The following is an 18,529-nucleotide window of genomic DNA, read 5'->3' as shown; positions in this document are numbered from 1 at the left end:
AGATCTAAACTCCACCCCCACACTCTCTCCAGAGCAGCCTGAGAGTGTGTGTGTGTGTGGGAGAGACGCTCAGTGACTGAAAGGAGTGGGGTGTTCAGTGTGCATGTATGGCGTTACAGATGATTGATCTGGAGGAGCAGGTACAGATTGAGTTACAGATTTAGAGCTATAGCAGATTGAATAGCGATTAAATTGCAGCAGACTGAACCAAAGCTGCTACAGGACAACAGATGACTGAGCCGGTGTGTAGTAACAGAGGTTAAAAGAGATGTAAAGATTAGAGAAGGTATACAATTTAGTGGTAGTTCTGCAAATTCTGTACGGCAAAAATCATGGTCCAAACCAGTGTAAATAGCACCTCTCTGATGACATGTGTTGATTTGATCGTGTCAGCAACTGTTTTAGAATAACAGATACTACAACAATCAAACAAGCAACTAATTTTAAATCATACAGTACACTCTCAGAAATAAAGGTACGAAAGTAGTCATTGGGGTGGTACCTTTTCAATATGTATACTAGAGGTGTGAACCTATACTGGTCTCACAGTTCAGTTCGGTTACGATTATCATGCCTTCGATTTGGTTCAATACGATATCTCGGTGCATCACGGTGCATTGACGATGCTTTCTATATACAGTGTTATATTTTAGGGGGAAGGCTATAACAAGCTGTCTGTATAAACACACAGACACACAGCACCACACTGTCTCTCATTCAAACACATACACAAACATAGACAGCACCAAACAAACAAACACACACACACACACACACACACACACACACACACACACACACACACACACACACACACACACACACACACACACTTAAGCCCTTGCAACAGGGAGAGCTCGCGCTGAGCGGAGCAGAAAAACGGAAAAAAAAAAAAAACACGAAAAAACTGATACTTGCGCTCACCTCCCTCGCGACAGAGCGCATAGGAGATAAATGAATGTCAGTACATAATAACCGGTTATGATTATTACTGAATCGATACAGAATAGTCTGCGTCTGCATCGCGGTGCACCGAAGGAACAATTATTTTTGACACCCCTAATGTATACATTTGTAACTAAAGGGTTCTTATTATTGCCTTAAAGGGTACATATTAGGGCTGCACGATTAATCGAAAAAAGAACACGATCTCGACCCAACACACGATCCTAATTCAGCTTTTTCTACAATTCTGCAAATTATATTTTCAAGGTCAGGACTCTCAGGAGAGAAGAAAAGACGGCCCAAAAGTCTTCACAGCAACATTGACACCTTCAAATGGCGTTCAAAGTGTCACATGCTGTATTTATAAAGTATATTTCACCAAAAATGTCATTTCTGTCTTCATGTAATGATGTCGGTCGCAAACTCACAGTTGAGCTGACGTACTGTCTGTTTGCTGACGAGAAGGCGCGCGCAAGCACGCAAATGACGCCTACTTCAGTGAACATAACCTGCATATGCTGTGAATAACGGGTAATAAAGTTGTTCTGAATAACGTTTAGTTTGTAGCACAGAGCGATCGTTTGAGGGCCGTGACAGCAGCCATGAGCCACACTCTAAAGTGAAAGTGAAACCTTTGCGCACACTTAAATGAGTATATTGCATTTTAGAGATATGATATTATAACAACCCTAGCCTATATATAACGGAAATAATGGTCTATAATGCTGACAGATGACAAGCACATGTCTTAAACATAATAAATCAACTTTATAATTATGAAGTTACATTCTGAGGTCATCATTTTACTGTGAATTAACAAACAGGGCATATTGAAAGTCTGTTCACGTCAACTATATTACAAAATTTAGCATTTTAAGCAACAGTATACCTATACATAGGCCTAATATTGTTGTTTTACCATGTCTTTGAGAATTAACAATAATAATAGGGTAATCCTATTAACTTTTATTTTACATTTACAGAATTGAGAGAAAGAATCGTGATTCACATTTTTGCCAGAATCGTGCAGCCCTAGTACATATTACTAGTAGCTAAAAAGTACAAGTGTACCTCTTGAAATTTCTAGGTTGTAATGTATACATTTAAGGTATTAATGTGAAACCTTTAACAGGGCTCAAAATTGCGACCATTTTGGTCGCATATGCGCCTGAAATTTAAGCTATGCGACCTCATAATATATATTGTGAGCATTCGTGCGTCTGCATATAATAGTTGTAGTGCGACCTGTTTTTTTTTTCTTTATAAAAACATGTTAAAATTGGTCTTCCCTGCCGCTATATTGGTTCATATTAGCTGTCAATCACTCAAGACTTTCCGCTGTCAGTCGACAGGGAGGGAGCTTTGTGACTGCGGGGAATGCAAACGGCTGAAGAGTGAAAAGTACACTGAATCTCGATGCGTTGCATGCACTGCGTGTTCAGCCAACACAATCTCACGGCAATTCGTAACATTTTCATACGTTTCCTTGTGAGATCAAGCTGCAACAGCGCAAATGTCCACCATCGCCAAAGAAGCTTGCCTTTACTGAGTTTAAACTGATGCGGATTATACTTATAACAAAGAACAGTATTGCGCTGGTGGTCATCGGGAGAATACTGCTCTGCCCCCCTCAAATTGGGCCGGCTGACTCCACGCACATGCTTTTCCACACACAGAAAGTTGTAATTCAGCGCGTAACGAGGCTGAGCATTAAAACGAGACTAACCGAAACCAAAACTTTTATAAGTGAGACTTTTCTTCCTTTCTTTTGTCTGTTCTTTCTTGAGGTGTATATTATTTTTCTATTTAATTACTGATGACTGCTTTGCAGTTTTCAGCATTGAATTGAATGATTTATTATTATTTAATAATAATTATTTTTGTTAAAATTATTATTATTTAATAATTAATTAATAATTATTATTATTAATAATTATCATTATTATTTTGTTTGTTTTGTAGCAGAAATATTATTTGTTAAATTGACATGCATATAAAAACAATAGCACAAAATAAATATTTCTTACTACAATGCTTCATTTGTGTTTAATGCAAACCATCAATTTATTTTTCATAAAGTAACAGTAGGACTTTATATAGCAGATAACTTACATTAAAGCACATTCAAGGCAGCATGATGATGAAAAAATATAATTTATTATTAGTATTATTGTCATCATCGTCATCATTAATATTTTATAATTATTCAACATTCATTTTGGAATTATTGCACCAATATTAAGTCATCAGAGCATTAGTTAGATAGTTGGTTCTGGGTTTTGTTAGTCCCAATTAATGTTGATTACAAATACAATAAATCCCTTAATATACAACTTGTCAAATATATCATTCATTTTTGGTGGGTGCTCCTAAATATTTCAGATTGGGAGCACCGGTGCTACCAAGTAAGAAAGTTGATTTCGAGCCCTGTTTAAGTACAAAATATGTACCTTTTGAAAAGGTACCATCCCAGTGACAGCTCTTGTACCAATATTTATAAGATTTTCTTTGGCATTTTGTCTCTGCAGTTTTCTATTGATGGTAAAAACTTTAGCTCATTTGTATTAAAAAAACATGTAGGTCGGAGTCTGCATACTTCCCTACTACATAATTCATGAAAAACAGTATGGGAGTCAAGAAATATGTCATATAATTCAGCAGCCAAGTACTACAATGAGATCCTTAAGTGCGAATCCAATGGACACTTTACTATCCCATGAGGCTACGTGACTGAATTTATGAATGGGAATGATGCAACACAGGGAGATAATTACAAAATGGCAGATATAGTACATTTGAATTCCATACATATACTCTCAGAGATAACGATACTAAAGCTGTCACTGGCACAGTACCTTTTCAAAAGATACACTTGTGTATATTAAGGGTGCTTTCACACTTGATTCAATTGCCTGGTTCGAACCCAAGTTTGATTGTTCCCCCTATGCTACCTTCTCGGCTGGTTTGTCCCGTCTTTTTTCCTTATGAAGCCCAGTATGCTTGTGTCATCAACCTGCTGTTGTGTGTACAGCTGTTGCTAGGTGATTGCCGCGAAAGCCAAGGCATCAAATAGAAAAGACGTACGCACATCATGGTCATTTTGCTTTAACTGAATCTTTTGGTTTTGGTAACATACAGAGAGTGAGAGTCTATACGCCACAAAAATATTAAAAAACCTAACATGATGTCAGCAGAAGTCGTTTTTGACAAACAGTCATTACCACTGTATTTGCCCTGGCTCAGTCCCACTTGTCGCCAAGGTAACATTAAGTGAACGAAAGAATGTTATGAAAATGAAAGTCTGTTGTACAGCTGGCAGTTCACTTCCATTATTTGGTATGACTGCATTCATATCAAAAGTGAACCGTACCAGAGTTCGCGCAAACCGTACCCCAGACCACCTCTTTAAGGTGGACTCTGTTATGGGTCATGGGTATGCACCTGAGTTCAGAAGACATTGAACCATACTCTGACGTCAAATGAACCCGGGTGTGGACCAACAGTGCTAGTGTGAAAGCACCCTAGGTCCACATTAGTACTTCAGAGACTGTTGTAACAGACAGGTCTACAATGGTAACTTAAAATGTACATGTTTGCAACTATCTGGATGTAAGTGTACCTCATGTTACCTTAAAAGCACACAAGTGTACCTCCAAAGTACTAATGTGGACCTCCCTGCTGAAAAATCCAGCTTAAACCAGCCTAGGCTGGTTGGCTGGTTTTAGCTGGTCGACCAGGCTGGTTTTAGAGGGGTTTTGGCCATTTCCAGCCTGGTCTTAGCTGGTCAGGCTGGGAGATGACCAGCTAAAACCAGCTTGACCAGCCTAGCCAGGCTGGGAGCCCAGCCAAAACCAGCTATGTCCAGCTTAAACCAGGCTGGTCAAGCTGGTTTTAGCTGGATTTAGCTGGTCATTTTTCAGCCTGACCAGCTAAGACCAGGCTGGAAATGGCTGGAAACCAGCCTGGAAATGGCCAAAACCCCTCTAAAACCAGCCTGGTCGACCAGCTAAAACCAGCCAACCAGCCTAGGCTGGTTTAAGCTGGATTTTTCAGCAGGGCTTTAATGGCCTTTTTCCACTGAGTGGTTCCGGACAGTGCAGGTCGGTACAGGTCACCTTTACCAGGCCTGCGTTTCCATTGGTACTCTTTTGGTAGCTGTGGTGTACTACAAAGTTTTAGTCAACAACATTCTCGCTCAAGGAAATGTCAAGGTAAAGCTGTATATGTCATCCACATATCATATGAGAAGCACTTCTTACAAAACAGATGCTTTATACACATAATTACTTGTGTATAAATGTTCATTACTAACCTTTCTATGAACATGATTTGATTATAACTGCAGATCAATGATATCAATATCAATGTTATTATCATCAACTCAAGAAGTTCATTATTTTAAATATGGACATGCGGCGAACACACGCAAGAAAGCGAAACCACTCATGCTTTAGATGGCCTTGTTAAAAACAACAGGACACAGGGCACATTTTGCACCTCTTGGCTTTGTGGCTGTTCATCAAGGTGATGACAAGGTTTGTTTGAGCTTAAGTCGACCATGGTTTATTATTATATTTATATATTAATACGGTGTACTTTCTCAGCTGTGTTTTGAAAACATGGCGCTTCCTTTGTTTTCATTCTGGCTTGTTGCACGAGCGAGTGGCGTATCTCTGTAAACCAATAGCATTCAAATGCATGTCTAGCTCCACATTTTGGTACCCTTTCGTTGTGCTAAGTACTCTTTGCAAAAGGTACCCAAAAAGTGGTACGGTTTGCTTTTAGGTACCTTTTGACAGCGAAAACGACCTTACAATCGTACCATACCGAACCGTCCCACTTAGAGATGCTCAAAATAATTGATTAACCGTTAACCGAAAGGGTGCGTTTGTAACCGATTAATGCTATCAGTTAAACGATTAAAAATATTATTTTATATATTTTTAGTTTGGCTGCATAAGGGGCCGATTGAATGCGCCTTTGCGTTAAGAGGGGCATCTTTAGCACGCGGCTCATCTCAGAGCAGCAGTTTGTGTTGTCAAGACAACTACAGAGAACTTTTAAAGAGCTTGGTTTCCGCTACATTCATTCTTCCATGGCGAGGAACAAAATGCATCCCTCCACGGCTACATTACCCTTTCAAAACATTCAGTCATTGTTGTTGTTTTTAATAGCGGATTATAATCGCACCGAAACGTATTAAAAGGTAAGTGAATTATAACAGCGCAAACTAAAAAATGTAAAAGGTTTTGTGATTTATAATAATAACAGCGGGGCATTAAATAAAGGCATATTTTCCGTGGAGCGGGCAATTTGAGGAAGTCAGCTATTTTTATTTGACGGAAGAAAAAAACATATGATAGGAAAAAAACAGCCTATGCCAGTTATTAAAAAGAATCAGTCAGTATTTTCGTTCTGTAATATAAATTAATTATTTAAGTGAAAATTATTTAGGGCAGTCCTATTTATTTTATTAATTTTATTTAGATTATTCTGCTCTTCTGTGCTAAACACTGCAGGTGCGAGAAAATGCTGTTGTGATATTCTATTATTTATATGCTAGCATATAAAAATAAATCAGTATTTTAAAATGCAATATTTAATGTGTCAGACACAAAATAGACACGTCAATTTGTTTAATATAAAATTAATAGTAATCTGACCAGTTAACCGTTAATAACCGATTATTGAGCGGCGGTTGTCGGTTAGCAAAATTAACCGAAATGAGCATCCCTAGTCCCACTCATTGGAAACGGCCATAAGTGTACCTTTTGAAAAGATACCATCACAGTGACAGCTGTTTTATCTTTATCTTTTAAAGAGTGTACACCACATTTGAACTATAAAAGAACATCATTGTCATAAAGATCAAATTAAAAAGAGTTTTGTTGTTTTGCTAACTTTTATTGTCTTGATTTTTAAGTCATTTGCATAAAAATAATCTGCTAAATGAGTACATGTAGAAGAATTGCAGTATCTAAAAAGGTAGAGTTGGGCCAGCAAGAGAAGATAAAGGAAAAAAAGTGTTAAATAGAGCTGTGAACCTACACTAGTTCTCACGGTTCGGTTCGGTTACGATTATCATGCCATCGATTCGGTTCAATTCAATATTTCGGTGCATCACGGTGGATTGACGATGCTTTCCATACACAGTTTTATATTTTCTTCACAGCAGCAGTTCTTGTATTAAAATGTATGAATATATTTATATTTATATATTATTTGTAATACAATTTTGTCGTTTAATACACAAACTGTTATTAGATATACAAACTGTAACTTAAATGCAAATAATATAAACAAATATAAACATTCAGCTCAATTTCTGATCCTTGTCTAGTTCTCTTACACCTCTTTGATTGGTCACACCCTCAACAAAAACGGTTGCTATTGGCTCTTGCGCGCTGCGCTCTTCAGATAAGTGACACTGATAAGCGGCAGGCGGCAGCGGCGATCTCACAGCTGATGCATGATAGACACGGTGGAGAAAACTCTGCAGACACGCGCTCGTTTCTGTATCCAAACGTAATGCTGTAAAACAGCCGAGAGGAGAAGAAAAGCCACCCCAGCAGGTCAAATGGGCCACTGGGTGTGTGTGTGTGTGTGTGTGTGTGAGAAAGAGAGAGAGACAGAGCGAAAGCGAGAGCGAAAGAGAGAGAGAAATGGAGTAGGCTACTTTCATTCTCTCGATCTCAGTGAAATAGGGGCTATTGTTGTATATGTCAGTGAAAGACTGATCCAGCAAACACACACAGTGAAATTGTGCACAGTTTATGAGTTTTGAGTAGTAAAGCGCTGTAAATACTCGCGATCGCCTCCCTCGCGACAGAGCGCATATGAGGTAAATGACGTCAGTAATAACCGGTTATGATTATTACTGAACCGATACCGAATTGTTCGCGTCTGCATCGCGATGCACCGAAGAAACAATTAATTTTGACACCCCTAGTGTTAAAGCAGCTGGAGATGGACAGATTTAAAGAATTACTACAAGTGTTCCAGAAAAGATAAATTGGAGAATTTTCCCCCCACAAATACGCAGGAGCTGCATAAAGTCTAGTGCCCCGTTGTGCCTTTGATAAGAATACATATTCATAGGCATTACACACACAGCCAATTAGATCACCAGATCTAGAAAACAGCACCAAACAACTAATTATATTTGCTCCACAAACCCCTGGAATAGAGTTGTTTGTGAACAGCAGGATGTACATTCATTGTGCTAGTATAAAACTGATTGGAAACAACTCAACACCTCTGGCAGGTCTTGCTGGGTTACCATGACAACCCAAAAGCTCAAGCACACAGATCTGAAATGCAGCTTCCAAAATTACCCTTCTTCTTAGCTCAGAGGGAAAATGTCTCAATGCTCCCAGTGATTACCATACCACCTGAAAGACCATTAAAACTATTTGATTCAAACCCCTGAGCCTGAGATCAGAAACACAGAATCCTCCAAACGTTTGACCCAGAGATACACCAAACCAACAGCTGTCTACAATAATCAGCAACTGACACCATGATTAATGTCCATCACTGCCAACTTTGAAGGCGAAAAAGCGCCCATGGGTTTTTAAGCAACAACTGTATGAACGAGAAACAAAGAAACAGTGAGGGAGAAAGTACTCACAACATGATCTCCTCTTTGCTCCTAAACAAATTAGCTTGGGAAACCCGAGTCGTTGGGAAGCTAAGAGGAAAAGACATTACGATAAGATCCATTATGACATTAGAAGCTCTTTGCTCTGCTTGGGAGTCTCTCTTCCCTGCGTTTAAATGATCTTTAAATGAATCCTCGGGTCTGGGATGTTACTCGGTGACCAATGGGATATTCAGGATGACGTTCTTGGACAACAGAAAGCATTATCTGTCTGTGTAATGTAAAGTGCCACACAGAGTCTTTATGTTCCTTCAGTCTGAACGGATGGCTGCTGGTGCTTGGCTCCCTGTTGTCTGACTGAATCGGCGCGGTGATGAATGCATATAGTGCCCCGTTGACAGAAATGCATCATTGGATCTAAAGGTTTCGTGCTGTGCGTGTGCATTTAACATTTCTCCTGGGGTTTTAAAGTTCAAAACAGAGAATGTCTTCGCTTGCTGTATAACATCCTCATAAAAACGGAAAACCTAAATGCACTGGAGAAAAAAAATGAATGAATGGCACTTGAGGTGCCAACAGTGAAGGTAATTACCGCATCAAATTTTAATACGTGAGCTTGTTCACAACAGTCTCGAGAACAAGCTTTATGTCGTATAATGACACCTATCTCAGCAGCTGATAATGTCATGGGGCCGTTGAATAAAAGGTAATGATATTGAAAATTGTGTACAATTTCTCCGACAGAGCTTTAATGTATTGTCAAGACCCATGGGTATTAATTATGTTTTGCCTGTATCTATTTGTCAATGTTAGTAGCCCTTGACTTGAGTTTTACTTTTTGGGTAAACTATCCCTATGACAAAAATGACTCTTTTAGGCCCTGGCCACGGGTTCATGGGTATTCTCGAACAGCAGCTTGATCAACATAGTTTGGCTGTTCTTGCAAACACAAATGCATTATCGGGTCACTGAAACCAAAACTTTTTGAAATCTCTTATCAGGGTGAAAAGTTTTCTCCAAAACGGTGGAGTTAGCGAAAGTTTTTTTGGCTTGTCCATGCTGTCATTTCCGAGTGTGCACCACAATCTTCACTGTTTATATGACGCGTATCTGTGAAATGGCCGACATAATCAAAATGTTTCTGCTAATAACTGTGCTAACTGGACTTTTAACATATATACTAAACAGAGGCAGAATGCCGTGCTACACAGGTCACTGCTTACTTACAGCCTACACGGAACCAATAATAACCCTTTTTTGCGGCTTCTTCTCTGACCTTACATTTAAAGGCTGATTTATACTTCTGCGTCAAACACCGGCGTATGCTACGGCCCTTCGCTGTGGCCTTCGCCGTCATTGACGTGCACCTCTCAAAAAATGTAACTACATGTCGCAACAACGCGTAGCGCAAGCTCTATGATTGGTGCGAATGGCGCGAACACAATGTAGCGATTGTTTACAAGTGTGGAGTCCCGTGAATGAGCTCTGGATGGAAAGTTTTGTTTTGTGTTTACCTCATAGTTAAAGTTGCTGCACGTCCGCCGGTTCCTGCCTCAAAATGAGCGAGTTTGAGCCACTTGTACATCCCGGAAGTGTTCAGGAAAAGCAAAAAAGCAGAGAAGAAACTCGACACAGAGGAACATTTACACCTCACTGCCAACTAGCGTTTCGTAAGTGTTAATGCAGACCGACAGAGACAGCGCGCAGAAGTATAAATGCACAGCCACGCGTGTTGCATGCGCCGTGGGTTACGCCGGTCACTTGACGCAGAAGTATAAACCAGGCTTAAGAGTATATCAGCCAACCCAGAACCAAAGATAACCATTTTTACAGCATAATCTTTAACCTTACAATTAGGAGTATATCATCCAACCCGGAACCAATAATAACTATTTCTTGCGGCTTCTTTGAACTTACGATTAAAAGTATATCAGCCAACCTGGAACTAATAATAACTCTTTTTTTTTGCAGCTTAATCTTTCACCTTGCAGTCAGGTCAAAGATTAAGCCAAACTTTTACCAACCCACAACCGATAATAACCCTTTTTTTTGCAACTTCTCCTTTGACCTTAGGGTTAGAAGTATTTCAGCCAACGTGGAACCAATAATGACCCCTTTTTGTGGCTTCTTCTTTGACCTAACAGTTAGGAGTATATCAGCCAACCCGAAAAGAATAATAACCCTTTGTTGAGGCTACTTCTTTGACTTCATGGTTAGGAGTATATCAGTCTACCCAGAATCAATATTAGCCTTTTTTTGCATCTTGATCTTAGACCTAACACCACATTCATACGGTGCGTCAGCATCAACGCTTCTCATTCACTTTGAATGGGTGACGTCAGGCCACTTCAGAGGCGTTGCTCACTACAGAAGTTGGGACCAGCTCAACTTTTCAAGCACCGACTGAAGCGTCAGCCAATCAGATCGCTGTATGCAAATACACCAGCTAGACCTATTGCTGACTGAATTTCATTGGCTGACGCTTCAATGACGATCACTTCAGCCCCAACTTCAGTCAAGCGTTAACGCTGAAGCCCCGTGTAAATGGGGCGTTATGGTTAGGAGTCTATCAGCCAACCCGGAATCAATAATAACCTTTTTTGCATCTTCTTTTTTGACTTTGCGGTTAGGAGTATATCAACCTACCCAGAACCAATAATAACCTTTTTTGCAGCTTTCTTTAACCTTACAGTCAGGACTATATCAGCCAACTCGGAACCAATAATAACCCTATTTTGTGGCTTCTTCTCTGACCTTACGATTAGGAATACATAAGCCACCCCAGGATTAATAATAACCTTTTTTTGCGGCTTCTTATTTAAACTTGCGGTTAAGAGTATATCAGTCAACCCGGAACCAATTAATAACTCTTTTTTTGATGCTTAACCTTTGACCTCATGGTTAAGAGTATATCAGCTAACCTGGAATCAATAATAACCATTTTTTGCAGCATAATCGTAGACCTTACAGTTAGGAATATATCAGCCAACATGGAACCAAAAATAACCCTTTTTTGTGGCTTCATCTCTGATCTTAAGGTTAGGAGTATATCAGCCAACCCGGAATTAATAATAACCCTTTTTTTTGGGCTTTTTCGTCGACTTTTCGGTCAGGAGGAAATCATCACCTGTTGCTTTGACATGCTTTGTCAAACAGTTGTCTCATTTCATGTAAAGATTTTTATCAAACAAAGGTGGAAAAACTAAAAAGTATGATAGTGTCTGACTTTTCTAGGGAAAATTGAATTGATGATCCTGGACTTACTATCAAATACTCTTTAGAATGAACCCTCAAACGATCAGTACCTTACTTAAAGCCAAACAAAACGAGAGTAGTTTTGCACGTTAAATTTACCCTTATTTTATTAAGAACATGAGTAAACCTCTAAATATCCTGTCCGCTTTAATGATTTATTGATCACCTTTGTCCTGTAGGCTTGTGTAATATGAGCAATCGCCAAGTCAATTTCCTCGTAACCTGACCTAACAATGCATCTTGCTGTTTTTCTGAACACAAATCAGAGGGGCTGATTGTCCTAAATCCCAATAAAAACCCAAGCACGTTTCTCATGTTTAACAGAGCGGTGTGAGATGAACATGCTCCGTCCGACTCATGCAGATTAACCATTGTGTGAGCGTGTGAGTGTGTGTGCGCATCATCAAAGGCATGACAGATTCCCTCAGTGAGCTGAATGCGGGATCAAAGCTTTACCCTAATCACACAGTGAATAATAATGAGAAACTGATCTGCGGCGCACGCTCACGTGTAGGCACTGGCATCCCCCAGCAGTGTGCATGCAGCTTCCATATGGGAGCATTACATAACAGAGTCATCTTCACTACGCAAGCTACATCATCTTCTTTCATTCTGGCCATCGCTTTGGTCTCCCTCCCTTTCTCAGGAGGTGATCAATTCCGCATATGTTCGACAAACCCGAGACTGAAATAATTCTGTGGCGGTTCACTGAAGAGCTAAACACGCTCGATGCAACTAGGACAGCAAATTCATGAATACGGCTCACAGATAATGCGAACACATACACACAAACAGCTGCTCCAAATCATTAAGAAGAGCAACACTATAAGTCTGTTCCAAAACCCAGTGAGCTGAAACAAACAAAGGCAGTTGTCCTTTAAAAGCCCTTCTATACTCACAGCAACAATCTTTTTCTTTCTTTGCAAAAGCAGTTTGAAATAAATCTGTTAAAGCTGCTGAAAGTGGAGCCTAGATGAATATGTAAATCTGTGCAGTGCATTTTCCCCTATGTAACAAATTGAATGAAATGAGGTTTCAGTGAAGAAACTAGGGCTGGGCTGATGCATTGCGATTCAAAGGTCGATACTTTAGGGCTGGGTGGTATATCAAGTTCTGGGGATATATCGATATGATTCCCCAACGCGATGCGGGATTATCCAATATCGTTCATATCGATATGGTTTGAGGGCACACATGCGCATTCTGCGTGAAACAGACCACTCCAAGGAAGCACGCGGGCTCCACTTGCACAAATGTGCGCATACGCAAATGAATGATTCACTCCATGAGTCATACGAAAGATTTGTTTGAAATGAACGAATCGTTCAAGAACGACCCATCACTGATGCGACACGGAGGAACGCATCCCACAGCAGTTTATCCGAAACCATTTATTGATAATTTTTCCACAATTGACAGCAAGAACGAACTTAAAAGCCTCGTCAAATTGACAAGCAGCACCTGTATGTGTTTTAAGAATAAAAAACGCCAAAATGGGACAAATTTATAACTCATTTCGAAAGTGAAACCACCTCATATTCACTGATTATAAGTTCTGTATTTATCACACAACGGTCTCTTTTTTACATTTATTTTATAAAAAATTTAGCTCTGCGTTCTGCTGTTATAATGACTGTTTATATTTATATGCTTAACCAGTATTTCATCACTGTACTCTGAAACAATTTCATTTCTTCTCATATCCATAGTCTATTAGTTTTCATCTCCTTATTTAATATTTAGGAAAACAAGTTTAGTCAACGTTCCATCCTTCCCTCACTCGTGAACAAAACCCAAAGATACTTAAACTCCTCCACCTGGAGCGTGAGACTGACAGGCGGATTGGTGCAGTGGCAGCAGTAAGATGGAGCTGAGCCGAAAGGCAAAGCTCTTGATTTACCGGTCAATCTACATTCCTACTCTCACCTATGGTCATGAGATTTGGGTCATGACCGAAAGAGCAAGATCTCGGATACAAGCGGCCGAAATGAGTTTCCTTTAAAGGGTGGCAGGGCGCACACTCATGGATAGGGTGAGAAGCTCGGAGTAGAGCCGCTGCTCCTCCACATCGAGAGAAGTCAGCTGAGGTCGCTCTGGCATCTGTTTCGGATGCCTACCTAGGGAGGTGTTCCAGGCATGTCCCACCGGGAGAAGGCTTCGGGGAAGAACCAGGACACACTGGAGGGACTATGTCTCTCGGCTGGCCTGGGAACACCTTGGGATCTCCCCCGAGGAGCTGAAGGAAGTGTCTGGGGAGAGGGAAGTTTGGGGTTCTCTCCTAAGGCCCCGTTTACACTAATGCGTTTTAGTTTGAAAACGCATAAGTTTTGCTACGGTTACGCCATCCGTCCACACTACGCCGGAGTTCTCGAGCACCGAAAACGGAGCGTTTCGAAAACGCTGGAGAGGCCGTTTTCATTCTGAAACGCAGCTGCTCCGTCTCAGTGTGGATGATGGAAAACGGAGACATTTGAAAACGGAGGCGGGGCTGCAGACATTCGCCTCTCTGATTGGGGCTTTTCCTGAATATTAAGTATCCTAACACGCACAGTTCAGTCCTGCATCTTCTCCGTGTAAGTTAAAACTTCGCAAGTTTGATCATGGCTGCAGTCTCTTCTTCTCAGTTTGATATGGAAAACAGACTATACCGAGGACACGGGTAAATCTTCAAAGGGAACAGTGTACTTTATAACTTCATTCACATCACCCTGGCTACGTTGTTTTACTTTCTCAACAATAAAATGTAAACATGATATAAGGAACTGCCTATTTTCATTTTAAAATTAACAACTAAACAGACAGCAGAAATGTTGAGGCGCCGTGCTGCAAATATGAGCGTCATCTTCACTGTGTGCATATTTATAACAAAACGGAGCCTACAACAACTGCCTCCTTTCAATTTCAGTGAAAATACGAAACACACCCTCTCTTTGCTGAATATCAGTTTTAATCGATAATGGCCATTATAAAAGTATAACATACAATAAGTTTATACATTATAGGAAATAAAGGCAAGCGATCAGTCAATATACAGAATGTACGTGCTTACATTAATCATTAACTTATCTTTGCGCTTAGCCAAAACACGTTACCTGAGAACAAGTAATAGATTCCAATGTCCAATGAATATGTCGTTAAATAAAGACAACAAGATGAAAGAAATATTCCGTTTAATAAATATAGTGAGGTTAGATCCAGCGGGAGATGCTTGATGAGAAGTCCGACTAGCACAGCTCTCATCTGGGTAGATTGGCTACAGAGCTTGCCTGAGAGTGTGTGTGTGGTCACGTGATGTGCGTTTTCAGCGTTTTGGTGTGGACGGAGAGCAGTTCAGAAACGCTGGGTGAAACGCGAGTGTGGACGCGGATCGTTTTCATTCTAAAACGCCGTTTTAAAACTAAAACGCACTAGTGTAAACGGGGCCGAAGACTGCTGCCCTCGCGGCCCAGCCCCGGAAAAGCGGCAGAAGATGAATGAATGAAGTTTAGTCAAAACAAAACAAAAAGTGTAGGATTTTTTAAATGGAGTGAAAGACTTATCTTTAGATGAAGAATAAACAAAAGTTTTCTAAAAGTCTTTAGAAAAAAAGTATCCATCTGGAGCTACTTAACGGGACTCCACACTTGTAAACACTCGCTCCATCAAGTTTGCAGCTCTCAACACCATCCACACTCATCACCACTACCAAGCTGACCAATCAAAGAGTTTGCGCTACACGTGGTTACAACGTGTAGTTACAGTTTTGAGAGGTGTGCATCAGCGTCAGCCACAGTGAGGGCTATGCGACCGCACAAAGGCTGCGCCACACCATACCCGTGCGATTAACAAAGAAGTATAAATCAGCCTTAAGACTGTGGCTGATTGTACAGTGCCACCTGGTGGAAAAAAAAATTCAGAATCGATGCTGAATCATTTCCTGATTTGCAATGAATTGATGTAAATTGTCCCAGCCCTAGTAGAAATCTTTTTGCACTGCAATTCGGAAGTCATGTCACATTCATTCTTAATATGACAGATTACTTTCGAGCAAGAAGCTTTACAAAAAGTCATTGTTGCTTTTAGATTTAGAAAGCTTGAGCTTGAACTGACTGAGCTCAAAAACATTTATCATGAACATGATCCTCCACATCAAAAGCGAAGCCTCAGAGTCATACCAATGTATTACATAATCCCCATGAACCCATAGGTGTTTATAAGTTTTATTTTTTTGCTTAGCTTAGCTTTTTTGGTTTGCTTTGACAGGCAGCTTCAAGCTCCTGAAATTAAGCCAAAAGAAGTTTAGTTTTGTTTTGATTTTATTCGAAATTGTCACAGCACTTAATTCCTTGGGATTTTAAAATGATCCACTGGCTAAGATGCTAACCAAAAAAAAAATAACACAGGGATCAAAATTGCAACCGTTTTGGTTGCATATGCGGCCGAAATTTTATCTATGCGACCTCAAAATATATTTGGGAGCATTTGTGCGAATGCATAAAATTGACATCATGCGACCAGTTTTCACAGCAAAATGTTCACCACATGCACGGAATTAGGAAGCATTCACGCATTAAGCATCTTTGCACCTAAAAACACCAAACGCAGCGCTCAGGAGTGGTTTAAAATAGTTGACATGTCAACTTGCGGCAGTAAACAAAGCCCGCAATGCTTGCCCCGCCTTCAAGCTCTTTTTATTGGCCCACTGCACAAGAACAGAACGCGAATGGATTGGTTAATATCAGCTGTCAATCAATCAGTTCCGGTGACAGGGAGAAACAAGGTCTGGACCCGAGGAAATGAAAACAACACTGACAGATTTAGTTTTAGAAACCACCTAAAGTTACAAATAATGGCACATCTGACTAGTGATCATGTGCTGAATGTCAATAAAGCATTTACACTTTTAGAAGAGTGGATAAAAGACTTCCAGTGGTTAAAGTCCGCTATGAAAATGATTAAAGTCATTCACTGTAAAGCCGGTGGGACAGAGTTTTGAGGTAACCGTGTTTGCCACTGAATCTACACATTTTAAGCACGAGACGTTCTAACATTACTTAATCCTTCATCTAATCATCCCGATGCTGTCAGTCGTGCGACTGGCACTGCGTTCACCATCACTAAAGAGCTTGCATTCACTGAGATGAAACTAATATTGCAGCTCATGAAATTACTTACTGCTATTAAGATGACGTATGCAAATAATAAGTTATATGTAGGGCCAGACGCAATCTGCGGACGTTTTTTGCTATTTCTGCGAAGAATTTTGGTAAAAACCTGCGGAATTATTTTGGGAGTATCATAACTAAAACCTTAATATGTGAAATAAAAAGTAATATCTTTTTAACTTCCATTTAATGTTTAAATTGCAAATCTAATTAGATTGACTTTATTTGGTAACACAAAGCAAGAGTCTCATATAAGATATCTACTAAAAGACAGAAAATATTACTTTACAAACTGCATTGTACATAAATCAGATGAACATCTTCATATTAATCAATAATATTTCTGTAACTAATTAAAAAACTAAATAAATATAGATTTAAACACATTTACTCAAGTAAAAAAACAGAATTAATGATGGGCTTAAAATCTGCAGATATCTGCGGAATTCTGTGGAAAAGGTGCGGAATATCTGCAAAATTCTGCGCGCGCAGATTCCGTGTGGGCCTAGTTATATGTCAATACCATCTGTGCAATATTAGACAGATCCCGTGAGAACAGCACAGTTATTATTGCGTGCAGGGCTGTTGAGCGCACGTAGGTTTTTGTTTATTTTTTTAGCTGTGATTAGAGTGTTAATATGAAATAGAATCTGTTAATATAAAACGTCAGAATTTTTGGTGGGTGCGACTACATTTTGTCTGGTGAGCCTACATTTTTGAAGTTAGAAGCGCCGGTGCTACCAAGAAAAATGGTTAATATTGAGCCCTGTAATAATATTTAAAGATGCAATTTTAAAACAATCATAAACATAAATAAAAACAAGAAATCGAGAAGTCAACAACCTTCAATTTTTATTTTTAAAAAAATATTTCTTCTTTTACACTCCATGCGGCTTTGCGAAGACATGGCAGTGAAAAAAAAGAGGAGAAATGTATTATTTTTTTGCCAAACTATCCCATCCTCGGATGCAATGCATGATTCTTAGTGTAATTGTAAAACGCATCCTATTGTGAAGAGAAATCAAAATGTAATAACTTTCTTCGCTTTTGAAAAAGACCTTGCCTTTCTTTTGATGTTACCAAGACTGCGGGGCTGAGAAAAATAATATTATTTAGTAATATTATAGACTGCTATGTCTTACTTCCTCACAAAGATGTCCTATTTCCTTTATTTTGACCTTGGTTTGCTTGTAGAGGTTTGCAAGGCACTATAAGTTCTTATAAATGATTTGCATTAAAATGAAAAGCTCTCCACACACAAAACTACATTTAATCAAATAGTTCTTCACAATCAAATCATGATGGATACAATCAAGTTCTACCATCCATTTTTCCCACGAACTATTCAGTTTTACATTGAAATGAGTCATATTATGCATGTCGCCGGGTCTGTTTTGAAATTATGAAGAACGAGAGAGTGATTTTCCAGTAGGAGAGAATGAACGGTACAGCCAGAACTTCGAGCATCCTCGCAGCTGCAATAACAGGCCACACTGAGCTGGGCAGGCCGGAGCAGGAGTGGGTGAAGTCGGATGACACAAAAAGCCTTCAGGATTACACCGGACCCCTGGGGGCCGCCATGGCC

The 18,529-nt window shown here is 39.8% G+C and overlaps 1 protein-coding gene and 1 long non-coding RNA gene across 3 annotated transcripts in view; one reads left to right on the top strand and one right to left on the bottom strand.

Annotated features, from left to right (window-relative positions):
- peak1 (pseudopodium-enriched atypical kinase 1) overlaps positions 1-18,529 on the bottom strand; it is a 66,793-nt gene that overhangs the window by 25,860 nt on the left and 22,404 nt on the right. The window lies entirely within an intron of this gene.
- Positions 6,760-17,483, top strand: LOC141380882 (uncharacterized). Its single transcript, XR_012400214.1, has 4 exons — positions 6,760-6,968; positions 7,895-9,834; positions 10,338-14,083; positions 15,229-17,483. It is a non-coding gene; the product is annotated as an uncharacterized lncRNA (long non-coding RNA).

Source organism: Danio rerio, chromosome 25 (genome assembly GCF_049306965.1).
Source record: "Danio rerio strain Tuebingen ecotype United States chromosome 25, GRCz12tu, whole genome shotgun sequence".
NCBI classification, from domain to species: domain Eukaryota; kingdom Metazoa; phylum Chordata; class Actinopteri; order Cypriniformes; family Danionidae; genus Danio; species Danio rerio.
The sequence above is the reverse complement of the archived record's forward strand: the minus strand, read 5'-3'. Positions and strand labels throughout refer to the sequence as shown.